At 35.8% G+C, this 12,332-nt stretch overlaps 1 pseudogene; it reads right to left on the minus strand.

Annotated features, from left to right (window-relative positions):
• Nucleotides 1-3,373: 3,373 nt before the first annotated feature.
• Nucleotides 3,374-4,603, minus strand: LOC113360965 (annotated as a pseudogene).
• Between the last annotated feature and the right edge of the window lie 7,729 nt (nt 4,604-12,332).

Consider the following 12,332-nt stretch of genomic DNA (forward strand, 5'->3'; position numbering starts at 1 on the left):
TATAAATAAGTTGGTTCGAGTCCCAAGGAGGCCAGAAAAAGTTTGGACGAAGTTGTATGAAGTTTAAAACATCACATAAGGAGTAATCAAGAATTGCAGGAATTCATCTTTGTTGCTGCTGCTGAAGAACACGAAGAACATTTGACTCATCAGAACTGTCGTTAATTATGCGATACTTTTCTTTATCATTCTCTGTCACAGTCAACTCTGCAACGCTTATAAACATTGCAGATTCCCTGCTTTACACTTTCTTCTTTATATCAAATTTTGAGCTATAAACCAATATTTGAGCAAGTGATTAATATGAGGAGCTAAATCACTTATCTGAGGCGACGGAGGAATCCATTGTTCCAAGAAAAGTAGTGTATTTCTATTTTTAATGATTTTTGCAATTTCTTTTATGATTATTTTCCTTGAATAAAAATTGATTTAAGGATTATAATTGAGAATTTGTGATTTCTTTTGATAGAGCATGCTTAGCCTAGGGTTTTGATGTTCTATGTATGCTTTCAATTTACAATTCTTACTTTGAAAAATCAACATTTGCAACATATTAAAATCACTTTAAACGTAAAGAATTGCATGAATATTGAATAGATTAAACCACTCAATTGGTTAATAGTGGAATCTTGAGTCTCAGTGCTTTTTATAATCTTGATAACAACCTTGTCTTAAGTTTTTTCTACTTTAATTTAAGTCTAATAAAAATCAACCTTCACAAGTATGAGAATCGAATCTTTTATTATCACTATAATAACTACATCAAAGAGGCAAGCACATTATCTTTTGATCCATCTGTTCCCCTTGGCTTTGAAAACCATAATAGATTTTGTGCTTTCGAAGAAGAGGAGGAAATTTTCACTTCTGAATTAGTTTTGGAAGACACATAGGTAATCATGTCAAAGCTAGCCTCTTTTGAGCCAATTTTAGTAAAAAGTAAGAAACTTAAGTCAAAATCTAAAGCAACATGTATGTTTCCCATTGGTACCTTAAGCACAAGAAAAAAAAATCTTCTGGAATCTAGGGCTTCTTATAACTTATTAACAACTAAATTTTTGGAATTCGGTTGTCTATGGGGTTTAAAATTTCTACTTTTAGAGGTAGATCGTCAAAACATGTTTAACAATCTTGTAAAAAATCATGATGGTTTAACCATAGGGGATGTTGTCGATTCTTCAACTTGATAGTAGATAATGGTTTTTATTTTGGCTTGTAAGTTGAGTTTTGAAATTCAGGTACGACAAGATGTGTCTTCATTTGCTAATCCTCTTTGTGTACGTAGAAATTGTGTATCTTTAGTTCTACCACCATGTTATATTTCCTTTGCTTTGGGTTCTATGTTCTTCTTTAGTTGTATCCGCCTGCATACGGCTTGTGTGCCTTTTATTCTATTTTCTTTGATCGATCAATTTTTTTTCCAAATACACTTACAAAACGCTAAAAAATTAATGTTTTAAAAGAATTATTTAATTATCCTTTGGATATCTTAATCAGGAGTATGGAGAAGGATAGGATTCTTATAACAACACAACTTTATTAATAAAGTCCTTTCTTATTAAAAAAATAACAAAAGAGCAATCATATTTTAATGAAAAACAAAATAGTAATCATATTTTGATGAAAAATATGACCTAGAGAAAATTGATATTTAAATCATCACAAAAAAAAAATCGAAAAAGAGGCAAGCTCAAATACATTGATATAAGTTCTCTGTTTCATTGACCGGAGAGATTAATGACTTGAATTGCTTACGGAACTGACCAGGTGGTTTCTAACCATCACAAAATTTTCAAACTGAAAATCAACATAATTAACCACTTAACACCATAGTTACAGGACCCAGAAAAATTTCGAACAACTTTTTAGACAAAATCTTTCTCTCTCCTCTTTGCTTCTGAGAGCCAGAAACCAAAAAACTCAGCGGCGAAAAATAAAAACCCTAAACCTAAATCAACCATGATTTCTTCCATCCTTCTCAACTAATCTTCAATCCACCGACTCTAGAGATGTTATAGATTTATTTTAGCTATTAGATCGGTGATATAATCATGTTTCCTTTCTCTCAATTGCAATGATGGTACGGTTTCATTTGTTTTTTTGGGTTCATGGTGTAGATTTTTCTTGGGATCTTGGTGATGATGATCAAATCGTTCCAAAATTGGTAGTTCTTCTTCAACTGCAACAACCTTATCGTGGGTCTTCATCATCAGATTATGAAGCACTTGGGATATTCAGAAACTTAAGTTGCTGAAGGATGACACTCCATCGCCGTAGAAACATGATCAAGAAGAATGAGCTCTAATAGAGGATGATGAGTTCTAATATCAAAAATATAGCTAAAGTTGCTCTGTAACTTATCTGCATCTCAATGGGCCGGTGTAAAATCCACCTTTCTTGTATCTTTAATTTAGTCTAGTGCCTCATTTAAGTTTAGTTAGTAGATCCCATTTTCTGTAACTTTTATTTTTAGTTTCGTTTGAGTCTAACAGTGTTATTAGTATTACTGTTCAAGCCGAAAAACAAAGAAGTAGGCAGATATCACACGAGCATCTCACCGCTCACCGCAACATCAAGATACAAAGACATGACTAGCAACTTCAATCAATTGCATCGAACACCTCTACTACCACCTCAGTTCCTATGGACACTGCCGTATCCATCAAAAGTACAACTTTTCTTGTGGAAAACATTGATCGAAGGCCTTTTGACCTTCGAAACCAACATCCGTACCCGATGCAACTCAAATCCGAAGACCGCTATTTTGTTCCAATATCATGTTACTGGAGATTCATGGCTTGCCAATCTTTTTGTCATTGATGAATCTTGGGGTATTATATACCCTCGTGTAATAGTCTTTTAGTAGTTAAATAAAATTTATGCTTCAAAAAACAAGAAGTTACAGGACCCAATCCAAATTAGAATCCCACCAATTTCAAACAATTTCCTAAACACAAAATTGGTTAAAAAAAAAAGACCAAAATCAACAATTCCTGGGTGAAAAGGACATTTAGATTTTGATACTGTTTGAATGGACAAAAATTTAAAAATAGCCAGGATATAAACAGTTTCATCCTACCCATTTTCAAATACTTTTTCTTATTTTTAATTTACATCAGGATGCATCCAGTTTCATCCTTGCTATTTTTTAAGTTTAAGTCAGGATGAATCCAGTTTTATCCTTATTATTTTTTTGGTATCAATTTCACCCATATAAATTTTACTCGTCCATTTAAACCATGTTTTAAATATATTTGGACAAATGACCCATTTTCCGTTTCCTGGATAACATAACTAATTTAAATGACATGACTTGGATCAAAAGTAGCACAACAAATTATATAACAAACTTACAATCAATAAAAGTTTCACAATCTGGAAATCTAACCATTTGTCGTGGATTTTCTTCAACAAACATAGCTAACATAAGACATAGGTTAGAAAGGATCCATTGATCCACCCATTTATCTAGTGTTTTTTCAAGGTAACGTACAAATCATCACAACTGAAACACAAATCTAAGGATCATAAGAAAGAAGTATATAATTAAAAATCCCATCATTTTTTTCATTACAAACAATCAATTTATGTCTTCAATATCATTCACCCAAAGTAAGTCCTTGAGCAACCTTAACAAAAGATGGTCTAGCTGAAATATCCTCCCACCATGCCTTAACATGAGCCCTAGAATTGATTAGATCCGCACAAGGAGTGATCTTCATTAGGTAGTAAATGTTAGGAAGATGATGGAGATCTGCAAGTGAGAACGAATCACATGCAAGGTACTTAAAGGTGCTAAGTCTAGCTTCGTAAACATCACGCACCTTATCGAGCTTTGCTATATTCATATTCACAACAGACTGATCAATTGTGTGTCCGAAAAGAGGCCCAACGAACATTTCATAGATGATTGCAAAACTTGGAGGGTTAAAATGTTGTGATTCGACTTCTATCCATACTCCAACCATTGCAGCTTCTTGGATGTTACCATGTCTGAACAGATCCGTACCGATATCCTTGTATTTGTGAGCTATGTATCGGGTGATCGCTCGAGATTCTGGCCAATATTATGATGTTAGCCGAAATAAAATTGATGAACAACAAAGAATGGATGCAGCACGACTTCATGCAGAAGAAACTCACCAAAAAGTGTGAGAGGCCCATCTTCAAAGACCGGAATCTTTCCAAATGGCTGTTAAAAATGGTGAACGGCATTCAAAGCAGTGATTATTATGACAGATAAAGAGATAATTAGAAACAATAATTAATCAAGGAAGGAATAATATTACTAACATTTTTAGACAGAAACGGTTGCAATTTGTGTTCCCCTTTGGAGCAGTTAACATTTAGAAACTCAAATCTAATTCTTTCTCTGCTAGACAAAGCATCACACATGATACTGACATCGCTTTGGCAAGTCCATGTACCTTCAAAGCCATCTTGAATTCCTGATACTAATAAATTGGTAATCAGAGAACTTGGTTTACGAAGGATTTCAGATAGTAGCTTGTTTATATAGGCATCTAGAAAGAATCATTGGCTAATAATAATTAGTCAAGTCCAATAAATGATTATATGTTTGTTGGTAAAGGCTAATAATTTGTCAACTTTTATTCTTTGTAATTGTTTCCGGTTTGTTTGGTCCAAAACTTCCTCATCTAGATAAATAAAATACTTGAACAAGATTAAAATCCTGATTTCTTTTATTTTTCTTTTGAAGCATTAAATCTCGATGTGACACGTAAAATGGACCGCAATTGTTTACTTTTGCTGTAACAGCCGATAAATAATTATTTATTAAGACAAATGCAGAACACATAAGACAAAAAGAAGAGAAAGCTAATCTATCTCGATCTTAATTTTATGTTTAAGAAGACAAGATATATTGGTGGTTTTCTCACGCTAAGTCCATCGGATGATGATTGGGTCTTAGTTTCTACTGTACTGTATTAAGTTTATTTCATTTTCAAGACCCAGGATGTTTAACGGATTCACAAAATTGGTTAAAAAGTCTAAAATTAATAATTTTTGAGTGAAAAAGGCTTGTAATTTTGATACTGTTTAAATGGACAAAATTAAAAAGATACTGTTTAAATGAATAAAAATATAAAAATAGCCAGGATGTAACCAGTTTCATCCTACCCATTTTCAAATATTTTTTCTTATTTTTAGTTTATATCAGGATGCATCCAGTTTCATTCTTGTTATTTTTTAAGTTTAAGCCGCGATGAATCAAGTTTCATCCTTGTTATTTTTGTCTGTCCATTTCACCCATACTAATTTTTACTCGTCCATTTGAACCATGTTTTAAAAATTTTTGGACAAATGACCCATTTTCCGTAACGGATTTAGTTTTTCTAACCTATAATGATGTATTTTCGGCCGGCAGTTCTTGTTCTATTCTTTCAACAACAGGTTCTCAAAATTCTCCAGCAGCAAAAATGGGTTCTAAAACACCAACAACAACATTAAAGACACAGAAGACACCAGCAATTAATAGTTACAGATTGATACCGATGAAGCCCCAGATTTATTCAAACTGAGTTCGCTTTCCGATGACCGGTTTAGCTTATCCATGTTACTGCTACTGTTACTTTGAAAAAACCCTTGACAAATGGGTAGATTTTTCGATCCTTTTATACCCGTGTCATATGTTTTACCGTGTTTTGAGAAAAAAAACTTGAGAAATGATTGGGTCTTTGGATCCTAACAACCCTGCTGACCTTAGATTTGTTATTTGATTTGGATGAGTTACTTTTAATGTAAATCAATTCATTTAAACTTGTTCTGCTACTTATAAAATGACTTGGAATGGTTAGGGATCTGCTTCGGAACACGTCCTCCAATTGGGTTGTTAAGTGGTTTGCTTGTGATTGTGTGTGCTATCTATTTGAAATAGCTGTAATTGTTAAAAATCTCCTGATCAGTCTTGTAACCGATTCCAATTTCGAATCGGTGTTTTACTATCAATGTATTTGAGGCTCGCCTCTTTTACGGGAAAAGAAAAAGAAAAGAAAAGTCCATCAAATGATGATGCAGGAATTTTGGAAGCCAGTGCTGATGGGCCGACAAATCGTCGTCACATTTCACGGCACTCTCATCATCGATATTGTTGTCTGCCGATCAGAGACTAGGTCTACGTTTTTCATTTAGTTTGGAGTTTTAACTTTTGACATTTCATTTGGTATGACCGCAGCCTGAAAGGGAAACACCAAAACTTTTCCAGAAGGATGGATGCTTATCCCGGAAGTAGCAACAAGCTTTCAAGATGCATGTTCACCCAACCGGTGGCGGACCCATAAATTTTCTAATGTGGGGTAAAACTAACCAAAAACTGTTCACACACATCAAATGGGTGGGCCCCGCCGGTGGGGAAAAACAGGAGGTCCCATTTAAGGGATGGATGTGTGTATACGGTTTGAGGGAGTTCATTTTCACGGTTCATCTATAATTTTTGTAAAACAAATTATAATTTGCGGATAGAAGTTGAAATTCGATGGGCTAAGAGCATCCACAGTGGGCGAGTATAACCAAATTTATGGGATGAGATCGTAACACAGTGGGACGGAGTAAAGATCAAATTTGGACCAAAGATCAAATTTCAGACCAAATATGGTCGCGACCAAATCCCAAATTCTATTATAGTCGGACGTAAATTTAAAGTACGCTTGTTGCTGGGCGTAAATTTAAAGTACGCTTGTTAACGGGCGGAGATTTAAATTACGCCCGACGAAATTTTAATTAAATAAAAAAAAAAGGAATGAGGCGGACTTTTAAAGTCCGCCTGTTAAAATTTGCAAAGAGAGGGGCGGACTTTTAAAGTCCGCCTGATGGAATTTTAGTGAGGCGGACTTTTAAAGTCCGCCTGTTAAAATTTATGAAGGATGGGGCGTATTTTTAAAGTCCGCCTGATGGAATTTTAATGGGGCGGACTTTTAAAGTCCGCCTGACGAAATTTTGATCATGTACCGTTGCGTCACACCACGGACTAAACCCAAATTTTGATCTTTTTTTTGATCTTTGATCTTTGGTTTTGATCGCACCACTGCAGTTGCTCTAACTGACCCAACTTAACCTCCTATGGGTCCCAACTACACGAAATGAATAACTAAGAGAAAGAATCTCCACCCTTGGTTATCAAGGAAGCATTGCCCATTATATACCCGGCTAGTTTGGGGTAATATGTATTATTTGATACAATCAGTCATTATTCATCAGCATGTAAATCAATTACAGTGCACTTTTGACGGGATCGATAGGTTAAAAAACTTGTTTTTGTGGATTTTTACATATTTTGATTCCTTCATTTTTGATATTTCCAAAGGTGACAGTTGGTCAATGTATGTTTATATATAATCCGGTTGTAGAGACAAACCTGCATAGCATGTTATGCAACGTGAACCGGTCGTTTTCTTTTCTTCTGGATTTTTTCGCCAAAAAACATCAAGTCCTCAAACAATGGATATAGTTATACCTATAGACCGATCATCTCGAATCTGTCTGCTCTACTGTTACTCATGTATTGTTCTGTTTCCCTAACTTTTTGATATATGTTGTACATTATTGAAGCGTTTGACGAAGATAAACCCGAACATGTATCTCAGCTGGGTCCTGACACTATTACACTAATTTGGTATGGGAAAAGAGGGACAATGCAGAGCAATGGTTTGTGGACAAAGGCATAGAGATCAAATGCGCATTAGTTTTAGGCCATTATTCAAGGCGTGATCTTTTGGAAATTATTTACGAGATGTGGAAAAAAAGAAAGTCACAGGGTAAAGAACAAACCATATAGGGTCTACATGACTAAATCAAAGAAGTATGGATGCACATTTAAGATTATAGTTAATAGACCCAACGGTGGTATATACATGTTTTCTAAAGTGATGTATAGTTGCCATAATCATGATGATCCGGAATCTCTTATAATACACTTTGTTGTTTGTGGGTTGAAACCTCATCAATTGGAAATGGTAAAGTCGATGAAAGCATGTAAACCAAGTGACATCTTTAGAAAGATTAAGGAAGATGGCGTGAATAACTTGTCCAATTTGAGGAAAATTAATGAGGCAGGAGCATCCCTAAGGAGGAGGGTATGGGATAGTAGAGTAGTTACTGAAAAATATCATTGGTTAGCTGATCAACACAACTACACCATGAGGAAGCAGGCAGTGGAAGGAAAAGTAATTCATATTTTCTTGGCGCATCCGGAGATGATCAAATTGGCTCAATGCTTCTATCAAGTTTTTGTTAATAAATTATACATACAAGAAAAACAAGTATAACATGTCGTTGTTAAACATTGCTTGCCACGCATCCAATAAGCAAACCTTCACCGTGGCATGGGGTTTTATGGATCGGGAGAATGATATGAATTTTATTTAAATGTTAGGTACCTTGAAGGAGATACGCCATAGTAATCAAACTCCGAGGATCATAGTAAAGGATAAGGACCAAACACTAATAAATGACATAGGGTAGTTTTCTCGTAAGCCAAATATTCTGTTAGAGCAAAGCTCGGTAAACCTCGCATGCGTTGCTATATCAAGCATGTTTGTCAATATTAGTGATCAAAACTATAAAGTCTTGATTTCTAGCCTATTAGCTAAGTCTCGGACTAGGATAGGAAAAGTGTAGTTGAGTTCAAGAACTTCATGGTGATTCAACGACAACGACGAAGATCTACACCAAGGAACCGTGGAACTTCATCAACAAAAAGGTATGTGAAGACCTGAACTTATCTATCACTCGAAAGTCTATCTATTCTTCTCCTACTTCTTATGAGACAAAAGTCGTTGCTAAATAGACTAGATCATATACACTTGATATTTCGAGCTGAGTATTCATTGCTTATCTTTTACTCGAAATCATGTATTGGTAAAGCGTTTCGCTTTGATCAGGTTTATCTTCACCTAGTGACGAAAGTCATGAAAGTTTCAATCACTTTGGAAATTGCTCTGACGAGAAAGGTTTGTTGTTCTTCACGACTGAATATCGCCCTCTGAGAATGTTTCAATGATTGGAATAGGAGTTTAGATTATATAACCATGTATTCCTTGAACCGAAGTTTTCGAACATTATTGATCAAGAGAAATCGGCAGGGTTGTGTAATTGTCTTGACAAGTCCGCGAACCCAGTCCGCGCGGAAGTTCTCGACCGAGAATTTCTGCTGGGATTTCCAAAACTCGTTTGTATGCTAAGTACGCGAACTGGCGGAAGTTCTCGACCTGAGAATTTCTGCTGAGTTTGGAAAACTCAACCGATTAACTTAAGTCCACGAACTTATTTGTGAGCTTAAGAGGTTATGATCTAAAGATGTGCTCTGAACATGAAACATTAATTATTAAGGAATGCTTTATGCAAACCGTGGATATAATGTTCATGAGCCGATTCTAATCGAATCGAATCATCTTTGTTTCAATTGTGTCTTGTGTAGTTCCATAAGATCTCATAGCAATTGAACAACTCTTAACTAGTTCATTTGAGTCAATTGAACTAGTTATGGTGAAGAAGAACATGATTAATATGAGATGCTCATATGGTTGACCTTTTGGGTTATCATGTTGAACCAACATACGTGTACTCGTTTGGGCATGATTTTCTCAAACCCAATAAACGTGTATCCAAGTGTGTGTGACAAGCTATGTCTTTCGATCTAACGGTTGAGAGATATTGGCTTGAATCTAAATCAGGTTTTCATCTAACGATGGATAGAGTTTGCTTTGTACCTAAGGCAAAACCCTAATTTGAAAGGCTATATATAGGAGACATCTAGCTAGAGCAAAACTTAATCCCCACACGTCTGTGTGATACTAGTGCGCTCGCTAGAGACGATCTCCATTAACCCTTGATTTTCTTCTCTAAAATCGGGTTAACAACTTAAAGACTTCATTGGGATTGTGAAGCCAGACCGATACTACTTTTATCGTAGTGTGTGATCTGATCTTGCATCTTCTATCGTACGAGTACAATCGATTGATTGGCTTGAGATCGTGAGAGTTATCCGATAGGCAAGATAAAGAAGTCACAAACATCTTCGTCTCATTGTTTGTGATTCCTTGACAATCCGCTTGTGTAGTCAGGAAGGATTTTCGAGAGGTGATTGATTAATCTAGGCTGTTCTTCGGGAATATAAGTTCGGATTATCAATTGGTTCCTGTTACCTTGATTTTATATCTAAAGACGGAACAAAACCTAGGGTTTATCTGTGGGAGACATATTCTTTTGATAGACTTTTCTGTGTGAGACAGATTCGTTTATTATCAAGTCTGTGATTTTTGGTTGCAGCAACTCTTTGTTGTGGGTGAGATCAGCTAAGGGAATCAAGTACGCAGTTTCCTGCTGGGATCAGAGGCGTAGGAGTACAACTGTACCTTGTACCAACGGGAGATTGGTAGGGGTTCAACTATAGATCAGTCCGAAGTTAGTTTGCTGTAGGATAGTGTCTGTAGCGGCTTAATACAATGTGTATTCAATCTGGACTAGGTCCCGGGGTTTTTCTGCTTTTGCGGTTTCCTCGTTAACAAAACTTCTGGTGTCTGTGTTATTTCTTTTCCGCATTATATTTTATATAATAGAAATAATACAGGTTGTGCGTTAAGATCATCAACTTATCTAATCCAACCTTTAGTTGTTGATTGTAGTTGATTGATCCTTGGACATTGGTCTTTGGTACCATACAAGTTATCTATCTTTGATAAAGACTCGCAGATTTCTATTTGCTTGAGTAAAGATCAAATCGAGAGATTGAGATAATAACTCCTTGAGATACTTTTTATCTAGATTGAGTCTGACTGTCTATCTGATTCTCTAGCAAAGTATTTCGGAGTTAGTCCATACAGATTTCTAAGCGAAATATTGGGTGGTTTTATTAGCCCCCCGCTTTTTCAATTGGTATCAGAGCAGCCAAACACTTTAAAGACCTCATCAGTCTGTGTTTGTAGCGATCTAACTATATGGACCATAAAGTCTCTATTAACGCTTCACCAGGTGTAAAAAACAACCGCAAGAAAAGGTCTGATAAAATAGTTAATCTCCAAAAGAGATTAGAAGAACAAATCTGGATCTATTCTGGTCTTGTTTCACAAATTGCAACACTTAAGGATTTGATTTCTAGTAAGAATCTCTCATTGAATCTGAGAGAATCCAGTTGTTTCTTTCTAAAGAATTGTCAACTTTCTGATAATGCTCAACGATCATTTGTTGAGAAAACTGATGTGACTAGGAACCATTTAGACAAATGCCAAGGGTTTGGTTTTTATGGATGCTCATCTGATCATCCTCGACGACCTTGTACGTCGTCTTTAAGGAGTCTGGAGGATACAAGTAATCCTTGTAAGAATACTGTGCAACTTTGTGTTACTCAAAAGGGACGTACGATACTATCAAGAAATTTTGTACAAAAAAGTACCGATGGTATAGGCAGTCTTACTTCTTGTCCTACTTCCTCTCTTCGATAGTGTAGTGATAGTCATTGTGGGCCTTTTCTACATGTGTTAGGCGATTCCTCTGTGTGTGTATCTTCTATCGTCTCCAAACGTGAAAAAGACTCTACAACCAAGACAAAAGGACATCTGTCAATTGGTTGCTATTCGTCTCAATCAGAACCAGGAAACATTGATGTAACTTTGAGAAAATTCTCTTGGAAAAAATCAATGAATGATGAGTTAGATGAACTTCATAGACAAGTTATGTGGAACCTTGCATCATGCAAGCACAATGTCTATAATGAAGGTTCTAAATGGATATCCAGGAATGAGGGAGATTGTTTAAACACCTTCAGAAATAATCTCAGGCTCATTTCTCAAGGACACTCACGTGTTGAAGAATTTGAGTTTAAGGAAACTATTGTTCCTATGGAATGCCTTGTAGCTCTTCGGCCTTCTTATACTTGTCGCAAGTCCTACGTAACAAATGCTTCAGGGAACAAAAGAAGAAGAATCTCTGCACATGTGCTTTACCTTAGAAAGTCACTATGGGATAAACAAGGGGAGCTTTTTGATCCCATCATGTCTTCCTAACCCTAGACGTTCGCCTCCCCATGTTTGTCTTGAGAAAATGGGGATTTGCGTCTTTTGGCTCAAGAAGTGTATTTTTGGTTATTTTTGTTTCTTTCTATATAAATATCTAAAAATACAAATTTTTTTGGTTGTCCAGGGTTTTTGTCGTCCGCGAACGGTGCGTCTCAAGTCATCCTTTCTATGACACCTGTTACTAGATGTAGTACAAGAAGGAATGCAGCCCTTGCAGCTAATGTTCGTGGATGCACTGGAATCTCCTCCACAAGTCTGAAGAAGGTGAAGGTTACAATTAGTGGTAAAAATCCTTCCTTAAAC

The sequence above is a fragment of the Papaver somniferum genome, chromosome 3 (genome assembly GCF_003573695.1).
Source record: "Papaver somniferum cultivar HN1 chromosome 3, ASM357369v1, whole genome shotgun sequence".
NCBI classification, from domain to species: Eukaryota; Viridiplantae; Streptophyta; class Magnoliopsida; order Ranunculales; family Papaveraceae; genus Papaver; species Papaver somniferum.